The following is an 11203-nucleotide window of genomic DNA, read 5'->3' as shown; positions in this document are numbered from 1 at the left end:
CTAGTAGGCAAACTGGAAAGGGTTGAACATGGGAGGGAGTCTGGAGATGATGTGCTCCTTTACCAGCCTTTCAAAGCACTTCATCATAATGGGAGTGAGTGCGACAGGCTGGTAGTCATTGAGTAATGTGATCTGAGGTCTTTTTGGCACTGGGATGATGGTGGCAGACTTGAAGCATGATGGAACTTTGGCTTGATCCAGTGAGGTGTTAAAAATTAAATTAAATTAAATTAAATTAAATTAAATTAAATTAAATTAAATTAAATTAAATTAAATTAAATTAAATTAAAACGCAAGCCAGCTGATCTGCACATTCCCTGAGCACCTGCCCAGGTATATTATCAGGGCCCAGGGCCTCCACATATCAGCTGTGGGCATGCTTTGGTAGTCTGATGGCATATTTCAAGTTGGCTCTTGCTGTTCTCTGTGCCTCCTCGTCACCAGACTTGAAGGCTGAATTCCGTGTCTTTAGCATTTTGTGTACATCATCAGGGTTTTTGGTTGGCCCAGGTGATGATGTCCTTCATGACACTGACGTCATCCATGCATTTGCTGATGTTGATTTTTAATTAGCTATGTTTAGTTTACAGTTTACAAGAAATTAAGCTTACTGTAGAGGCATATAAGTGATAACATTTATGCATTTATGTTTTCTATTATGTACCTTACCTGCAACTGATTTTTAATTATTATAACACAAATTTGTGAATTAGAGTTGATTTTATCAACTTTACCTTATGATAAATAATGCTCATAGAGTGAGCAAAAAAGGTAATTGTACCTTGACCTCATTCATAGGTCAGGTGGGGTTTTCTTTTAGTTCAAGTCTTCTTAAGGACAAGTCAAGACTTCAGAGATCTCAGAAGCAGCAGAGGAGATTTCAAAGTGGAACCAATTCTAGAGATTCTAGAGAGGAGCTTTTTCGACACACTGTGTCACGGATGATATCAATTTCTGTGTGGAGAATGCCATACCAGGACTGTCCAGTGTTTTGCCAATAATAAACTCTGGATTACTCCTGACATAAAGGATTTACTCAAGGAAAAGAAAAAGGTCAGAAAAAGGTCCCCCTATCAGCAAAGCACCTAGTGATGGCAGAGAGGAAAAACTTCCTTTAACAGGCAGAAACCTTGGCAGAAGAAGACTCTGGGTAGGTAAAATTGCCCCTACTCACACCTAGAGGCAATTTTAGAGTTACCAAGGAGAGAACCCGTGCATGCACAGGAAGAACATGCAAACTTCACACAGAAAGGCCCCACCCAGGGATCGAACCAGCAACCTTCTTGCTGTGAGGCACCCACACTACCTGCTGCACCACCGTGCAGCCCTATATTAATATATGATATTATATATAATAACAATAATATGAATCAAATAATCATAGCAATGTGACTAATAAAGTAACAGCAGCAGTCACACAGGGCCAAGGCAGTAGGCGCAACCATGATCCACAATCCAGGCACAGCCATGATCCATGAGAAGGCACAAAGACTCGAGGGAAGAAGCCAAGTTAGTAACATGCATTAATGGGATGTGAATGCATACAAATGAGGAGGGAGCGGATTTCAGTGCATCATGGTTCCCCAGCAGTCTGAGCCTATGGTAGCATAATGAGGTGCTGGTCCAAGGCAAGCCTGAATCAGCCCTAACAGTAAGATTTATTAAAATAGAACGTTTTAAGCCTACTATGTAGAGAGGGTGTCTGCCCTGGACTGAGACTGGAAAATGATTCCACAGGAGAGGAGCTTGGTAGCTAAAGGCTCTGGCTCCCATTGTACTTTTTGGAGATTGTAGGAACCATAAGTAAGACTGCATTCTGGGAGTGCAGTGTTCTAGTGTAATAATAGCATAATATGAGAGCTTGACCAGTTCGGGCTTTGTAGGTAAGGAGAAGGCTTTTAATTCTAGATTTTATGGGGAATCAGTGCAGAGGGGATAATTTTGGGAGAATATGACTCCTTTTCCCAAGTTTCCCATGCTTTTCATGCAACTAATGATTTCACAGTAATGCCTGATAATGTTTTTATGTCATCATATCATAGTATTGCAATTAAGTGCAAACTAAGTTCAGAAATCTACACTGCATTATTACACAACAGTTATAGAACTGACTCAGACTAACAGCTGATACATTCTCCATTGTGACAGATTGTGTACCTCAAATAACAGACAAGTCATTTCAATCTGTTTTCATATGCCATTAAAATGAATGTAAACTATTGTCTGTAATCCAGTTGAAAGTAAGAAAGAACTCATGTAAATAAATAAATAAAGAAAAGCTATTGTATGAGCTAAAACATGCTGACAAGTACATGCAATGCTATCATAAATTAAAAAGGCCACTTACTGTATGTTACAATAAAATCAAAGGCTGGCATCATAAAACAAAATGTGGGAAGTCACAACAGTAAATGTCATTTGTTACACTCAACCTTGCACAGTACTTTAACATACAGTATGTGTATGGGAATGTTTCCATTGTGAAGATAAAGATACACTCAGTTGGCCTTGCAGCCAGGCCGCAGATGCTGTCTGTCCACATGACTGAAGAACCATAATACAGAGCTTCTAAAACACTTTGAACTGGAGGGGGGCAGTACATTTCTCTGTGGTGGTTTGAATGGTTGCTAAAAATATCTGTGTGACTGAAAGGCACAACTGTGAAGCTGATATATTTAGCACATTCATTTATTTTAATACCACTCTATCCTTTGCTGCTTTGTGTTGATTTTTTGGTAGTTTTTCTACATGTGTTTAAAATGAAGTTAACATTATTTGATAATATATCAAAAGATCATTCACATGAGCCACAGAGAGAGGTTTTGGTCTCAGGCTCCCTTGAACTTTAGATGTTTTTATCTGCTAATTGTTCACATATCAGAATCCTCAATCTTATTAAAATCCCATCTCCATCTGAATCTGGAGTCAGTTTCACTGGCCAAATATGTTGACACATACAATGACTTTGACACTGTGTCAGTGGCTTGCAATTTATATATATACAGGCCTGAGGACAAATATACAGGAAGACACAAATCTAGACATACAGTATAACTAAATAAAGATATCAAAGATATGGGGCATTATGTGACATCCTCATATCTTCAGTCCAAAGCCATATTCAAAGAATAAAAGCATTGCACACACTGCTTTGGTCCACATCAGATTCCTGGGAGAGTTTGTAGAATAAACCCTTTACCAGCCCAGTAAAAATTTGCATGAAATGCCGATCTAAGGCATACTCACAGTAAATTGCTGTTCTTGAACCATTTGGAGTACATGCAAGGTTTTGGTCTAACTATTATGCCCCAGGCTAGGGGAGCAGGGAGGCAACATAAAACAGTGAAAAAACAAACTTTGTCTCCAAATCAAAGATCACTCTAAGCAAAACCAGGTACAATAGCAAACCACAAATTTATTGTTTTAACAAAAAGAGGCCTGATGTACAGGTAAAAAAGGGGCCACAGCCAAAACAAAACAGTTCTCAAGATAAACACCAGAAACACATCAGCAATTGCTGTCAAGCCGAGTCCCCTGGTGAATGAAAAATCCCTGGTTTAAGACACGTTGGATGTGGCAGCAGGGATCAATGGGACAGCGACACCACTTGCTGTATGGAGGAGGGCAGGACCAGCACAGCTGCTAAAAAAAAAAGAAGGGAGCACACTTGGACACAGAAACATAGACCAGACAATACGGCCAGGGCTGTAACAGTAACACTCTGAACTTTTATCCCCAGCAGTCTGAATGACTGTACGTGTGATTGGCATTTAGTAATAGATGATTGAACACACTGAAGTAGAAGTGTTTTTGTTCCACCTGAATTTTGTTTTTGCAAATAGATGCCTACAAATGACTATGTGGGACTTATTGGCTGTAAAACACAATGGGATCATGAAGCCTTACCTTAGTCAAAGTTCAATAAAAACTGATAACAATACCACAGAAACTGAATATTTTCATGTTTTAATCTGATAGTATATGAAGGTGGTAATTGGGACAAGAGGTAATTTGCGATATATTTATTGAGATATACATTTCCTTAAGTTATAATGGGAATAACTGAAGACAAGTGGAAGATGAGCACATCACCCGCTAATTTGAAAGGAGAACACATCTTTCTGAGAATTATCCTGTTTTGGACTAAATATTTTTACTGAGGTGGATCATTCTGGACCATTGTTGATATTACCAGACCAGGGCAAGTAAACAGCTCAATCTGGTTTGAATTTCTTAATGAATAATAATGATCCATCCATCCATCGTCTATACCCGACTATCCCTTTTCGGGGTTGCGGGGGGGCTGGAGCCTATCCCAGCTGTCAATGGGCAAGAGGCGGGGTGCACCCTGAGCTGGTCGCAGGACAACATACACAGACACACAACCATTCATGCTCACACTCACACCTAAGGACAATTTTAGAGTCACAAATCAACCTAATGAGCATGTTTTGTCTGTGGGAGGAAGCTGGAGTGCCAATGCACGAGAAGAACATGCAAGCTTCACAGAGAAGCCGACCGACCCGGGGATCAAACCGGCGACCTTCTTGCTGTGAGGCACGCGCACTACCTGCTGCGCCACCGTGCAGTAGTATATATGTCCTTGATAAAATGCTGATGCTAATTTAATCTGGAGTGAAGGAGGGAGATCGATGGAAAACCCATCCTGGTTGTAGTAGAGTGAGTGAAGAAGAACATGAATACACCAATATCCTGTCATATTTCTTAATTCCTTTCTTAATTATAATAACATCCTGCAGGAATTTCAGTCAGGCTTTCGAACATACCACACCACTGAAATCGCTCTTACTAAAATAAATTAAAAATTCAGATGAAAGTAAGGTCTCAATTCCTGTTCCTTCAGACCAAAGTTCAACATTTGATACAACTGACCATGATATGTTATCAGTCATCTTAAAAAGTTGGTTGGTCTGTCTGACTTTGTGTTAAACTGGTTCTAAAGATAAATCGGGGGGGGGGGGGGGGGGCTTTATGTCACTCTTGGAGATCATGTGTCTGAGAAACATGACATCTATTTGGGGGTTGCACAAAGCAGCTATTATTATCATCTTATATGTTGTTGTTGACAAAGAGCACAATGTATGTTTCCACAGTTATGTGGAGGACATGAAACTGTATATCTCTGATGAGCCAAATGGTGCTGCAAATATTAGACTCCATTGCTGCCTTTTAGCAATAACTAAATGGATGAGCAATAATGGGGCAGCATGGTGCGCAGCAGGTAGTGCGTGTGCCTCACAGCAAGAAGGTCACCGGTTCGATCCCCGTGTTGGGCGGGGGCCTTTCTGTGTGAAGCTTGCACGTTTTTCCCGTGCATGCGTGGGCTCTCTCCGGGCACTTCGGCTTCCTCCCACAGACCAAAAACATGCTCATTGGTGACTCTAAAATTGTCCTTAGGTGTGAGTGTGAGCGTGAATGGTTGTATGTCTTTACATGTTGCCCTGCAATCGACTGGTGACCGGTTCAGGGTGTACCCCGCCCTCCGCCCAATGACAGCTGGAATAGGCTCCAGCCCCCCTGCAAACTCGAAAGGGATGGTCGGGTATAGACTATGAATGGATGAGCAATAATTTCTTAAAGTTAAACAAGGGCATAAAAATGAAACAAACTAAAACAAAAAGAGAAATGATTTTTAACAGTATGTGATAATTAAATCCCTGGATTAAATCTGAGTTTGCAAATCTTGTAATCCTAGATTCTTATATAAAATTCAAGTCCCACATGAACAAGGCGATGAACACTTAATTTTTCCACCTTAGAAACTTTGCTGAAGTACAACCAATTATAAATCAAAAAGATGCTCATAAAATGATTCATGCCTTCATTCCAAACCGACCTAATTACTCTAATGCACTCTTTACTGGTCTTTCGTCAAACACCACTGAGAGACTTTAGCTCATTCAAAATTCTGTGTCTATGCTTTTTACAAGAACCGAGAGCACAGAGACAGAGCACATTCATCCAGTTTTACCTGCTCTGCGCTGGGCTCCTGTAACATTTAGAATTGATTTTGAGGCCTCTCTTCTTGTGTTCAAAACCCTTAACTTGGTAGGATCAAGGTGCATAGATAACTCTCTTGTTCACTATTTGGCTTCAGTAAACCAGCAGCCATCTGCATCTGGTTCTAAGTATTGAGTTCTCCGCCTCATTTCCTTGTGCCCTGTGAGCTGTGCAAGTCCTGATGAACCATTTGGCAGTAATTTGTTCCAAATGGTGGAAGGATTATGAGAATATTAACATTTAAAATACAAAATGAATAAGAAAATCGTGACTGAAAGAACAGTTAAATATATGACAAATCCTGGTAATGTGCACAGAGCCCATACTGTATGTACAGATAGAATATCTTAGTAAGCAGCGAGTGATGGATAGAGAAAAAAGTAATTGTACAGCAGATATGGGCCGGATGGAGAGAGAGAGAGAGAGGGAGGGAGAGATTGATGTGTCATGCCGAGTCAGTGCTGCTGCAGTAGCAATTAGATAATAGGTTTGGATCAGCAGCACACACAGCCTGCTCAACACTATCAGAAATTAGCCTGAGAAAACTGTTTTACTGCTGGATGTAAACCTGTTCATGACCACTTGAACTAAAAGGATCTCATCTGTACACCTGTCTCACACTATAGACTTTAAAAAAGATACATCTACAATTAGCCAGAGAAACACATTTCACTGGCATATTGAAAAAAAGGTAGGTAGTTTTTAAATACACTGTGTGACACACTGGGACACACTGTTAATAATATCATTTCAGGTTTTGGTTGTTTCATGTCCGAAACCAGAAGCTGTTAACAAAAAAAAAAGCAATTTTCAAGCATTCCTTCCTTGGAGGTTGCAAAACATTTTCAAAGCATTTTTCACAAATGATTGCAAGTATTGCTATACTGGTGTTTGTTTTGATTAGTGAAATGTGCCAAAATTGAGAGGATGAGACCAAGCGGTCAGCAAAGACTCTTGGATCACCAGTGAGCTCTCAACCATTGCCTCTGACGCTGCTATATTAGCTTCACATTCACATTAGCTTCAATTTGGTCCTCCTCTCTCTTGTGGACCTTCTCAGTATTTCTTTGAACTGCAGAAATCAACAGGTCAGAGTCAGAGTAATTCTTATTGTCCCTCATCGGGGAAATTCATTTTGCAGTGTAGGACGACATACACGAACAATTAAAAAAAGCAATAACAATCGTACCGACAGACAGTCATATAAATAAAAACAATTACAATCATGTCAATAGTAGCCATCAATAAAATGAGTAAGATAAAGAAGTGCTTCGGGCAATACGGGCAGATTATTTTGTCATTTCCTGCTAAAAACCTAGTGCAGATTGATTCTGTTGATTGCAGTGGGGATGAAAGAAAATATATATTTGTTACGTTTGGCCCTATGAAGCCTGTAACGTCATCCAGAGGGGAGAAGAACAAATTCCTGTGACAGAGGATGATCGGGGCTGGCCATGATTTCCTGTGCCTTTTTCAGGACTCGACTGTCATCGATGTCAGCCAAAGAAGCTGCTGAGTGCCAATTTCTTTTACTGGCCGTTTTGACAATGTCTTGCAACCGTTTCTTGTTCTGCACAGTTGCCGTACCACAAGACATTTAACACCACAAACTTGATACGACACCTCAATACACTGCACTGCAGTTCGCAACATAACGCTAAGCAATCATCTCACTTCCCTCCACTGATTAGGCCAAATATAACAGCTGCGGCTGACCGAGCTGCAGGTTCTGTGGCCAGAGTCGGTTACCTTGGCAACACGTCACAACGAGAGATATTAAATAGTCCACTCAGCCGCTTCTTGTGAAAAACTTACGATTTTAACGGTAAAAAAAACCCAACATTGACGTATTAATTGATTAAATATTCATTTCTTTCGTAAGTGACCATGGTATAAGCGGGATAATGCCCTTCGAGGTGTCCATTATCAGAAATGAAAGTGAAGTCCATTCATTCGCGTCGGACGCCTCGCGTCGGACGGTTCACGCCTCCGCGTCGTCCATTCATTTCTGATAATGGACACCTCGTTGGGCATTATCACTTACGTAATGTTGCACTATTCCTAATGTGAAGAAAATTTTATTTTATTTCTATGTTCTGTTCTGACTTGAGACTGTAATTCAAGCTACTTCATAGAAGTTTACAATACACTGCACTGCATACATGTATGTGTAACAGAGTTTGTATATAGTGTTTGTTTCCACTTGCTGTAATGGCTGTATAAGGATAATGTTGTATTCAGGTGGTTAGATGGCTCAATGTCGTCCCCTCTCAGGCAGTTGACAAATGCTCTCTGCTACTTGAAAACACTGCCAGTTAATGAGAGACATGACCGAGGTGAGTTGTGGAACGCAGCACTCCATACAAATTATGTGTATTACTGTCTGTTTACTGTCCTGTATAAGCATAGGTGCACGTTGACTCATGGAGATGTTATTGTGAAGAGTTATGAGTGAGTCGCGGCACTGTTGTGTACAGAAATGTACAGTTAACAGCATAATGCACTTTCTGAGTTAGCTAGTTAGCCTTTGTGCTAACACGCGCTATCCCTTTTGTAGCTGCTGCGTGTAAGCTGCCTTTTGAGCCAACTGACCAGTACATATCCTGTTCCTGTTCAGGTACACAATTCATTGTTATTCTATTTTATATGTGATTTTGTATTGTGAAAACACGGCCAGTTAATGAGAGACGTGACCGAGCATGCTGCGTGTAAGCTGCCTTTTGAGCCAACTGACCAGTACATATCCTGTTCCTGTTCAGAATAAACGGCAACATGAACTGTAAACGAGTATCCTGTCCATCATTCAACACAACACAACGCAGAGTCCGAGTTTGAACCAGCCGGCTACAGAAAAGTGCAGCTGCGCATGGTTACACTGGTGCCGTGAATACCCGGATTCCTGTTCTGGCCGGCGAGCGGGACACATCTAATTCCCGGAGATCCTGTTGGGGTGCAGAGCCGCGCAGACGTGGATTCACCTGCACCACGTGGTCGCCGCATCATCAGCCGTCTCAGTAGGGACATGGACTTCTGAATTTAGCCACAAGGTGGCGGTGTTGTTTAATGACACTATAAATTTGATGTGCTGTCAGCTTGTTCTGTGAGAGGTCCTTGCATTTAAATAATAGGGATCTGAAATTGCAGATACTATTTTATTTGCTGATAATTATTATTTTTTTGACTGAGTATGCATCTGTGATAAGTGGTCTTTAGTGAGTGGCATTATCTGCTCAGTGAGTTTGGTCGCTTATTTGTTTGATTTTATTTGATAAATTGCTTTTGTTTATTTTGTTGCATGGATTTACTAGTTTTGATTTCTTACTGAAACATTTGTTTTTCTTTCATTTCTGCTTAGTCTTTTGTGTATAGTGGGATTTTATTTTTCTTGTTTATTTTCAACATTTTTTTTTTCTCTTCCATTGCCTTTTCTTTTCTCTTTTAACTAGTGATAGAGTCATGGAAAGTGGTCCTGTTTTTAGTAGAGGGAGGTGTTCAGCGACTTTAACCCCAATACCCACACTTGGTAGGGGTAGAGGCGGATTTTTGTTCTCCCCAGATGCATCTACCCCCAAACCAGTTTTTGAGGAGTCAGTGGTTGGTGTTGAGTCCCCTGGTGTGCCCTCCCGGGTGGTTTCACACACTATGAAGTTAGAGGATGATGATAAAACCAAGAGGCTTTTGGCGGGCATGGCATCAAAAATTGGGCTCTCTATAGGTGAGAGCATAGCCTCCTGCCTTGAGTCACGCCTGGCCCATGAGATGGGACCTAGTGTTGCTGGTTCGGTGGGCAGTGCAGTGTCTGATTCTTCACTGATGAATGTCGTAGTCAGGTCTGAGATCAAGGAACCGGACAGTTTCAAGGGAGATGGTTATGACACACATACAGTACAGGAGTGGGAAGCGGTAATGGTTGCTTATATGAGGAAGAAGGGGATCCCTTTAGCAGATCAGGCTGAGGAGGTGCTGAGCAAGCTGGTGGGGAGGGCGCGTGAGGTGGTTAGGGTGGCCATATGCAGTAAGCCATCCCTCTCGCTGTCTGGGGGCCCGGACCCCATTTTTGAGATATTAAAGCAGCACTTTAGCGACACAGTTTCTTCTGGCATGCCCCTAGCTGACACCTATGCCACATTGCCCAGTTCAGGTGAACGCCCCTTTGACTACTGGCTGAGGTTAAATAGAGCTATGGAGTTGACTGAAGACTGTCTTAGGAGACAGAACAAAACATTTGACAATCTGACACGTGACTTGACTGCCATGTTCATACGTCACTGCCCTGACCCAGAGTTGTCCCTTATATTCAAATGTAAACCACTACAACAATGGACAGTTGCTGCTGTACATGAGAGACTTGTTGAGCACAGCAGGGACCAAAGACAGACATCACAGTTGAGATTACACACTACCATAACATCACAGCGGCAGAAGGTGGGTGCCCATGTGACTCCTGACAATAAGTTTGTTATGGCACCACCAGCCTCCGCTCCAGCTCCCACTCTGGGACAACAGGCTGAGGGATCGGCTGATCACCTTGATTGCATCATAGCTATGCTGGAGCGTGTGTTAGAGCAACAGCCACAGCAGGCAGGATTGCTCAACAGGACTGATGCACGTACTGGAAAGGGTCAGGCAGCCAAGGCGAAATCTCTTGGTCCCTGTGAAATTTGTGGAGATGCAGGACACACTACTTGTTACCATTGCAGGGTCAACCGCCTCTGCTTTGCCTGCTTCACAGCTGGTCACACACGTGCTGAGTGTCCTATGGCTATGTCCACCAAACCCAGGGTCCCCGACACTGCGGCTCAACGTGAGGGAAACTAGTTGGCCTACATGTAGAGGGGGAAAGTGTTAGGCCTGAGGGTAATCCCCCAGAGATTGATGATGATATCAATGATTTGGACTCTATCTACCATAGTGTATGTGAGGAGAGGAAACAGGGACGCAGACCCATCCTCCAAAACATTCAAAGACTGAGAACACATGATGAACTGTTCTATGAAAGTGGTTTCTTGGGTGGAAAAGTCTCTGTGAGAGCCATGCTTGACAGTGGATCGATGGCTTGTACTGTGAGTTCCACTGTCATTCCCCAGCTGTTAGAGCAGGAAGCATTAAAGACCCCCAACCTAGAGCCCACTGATGTTGTCCTAATTGGATGTGGTGGCTCAAAGACTTTGCCATCAGGTAT

This window comes from Chaetodon trifascialis, chromosome 23 (assembly GCF_039877785.1).
Source record: "Chaetodon trifascialis isolate fChaTrf1 chromosome 23, fChaTrf1.hap1, whole genome shotgun sequence".
Lineage (NCBI taxonomy): Eukaryota > Metazoa > Chordata > Actinopteri > Chaetodontiformes > Chaetodontidae > Chaetodon > Chaetodon trifascialis.
This window is presented reverse-complemented; position numbering follows the sequence as displayed.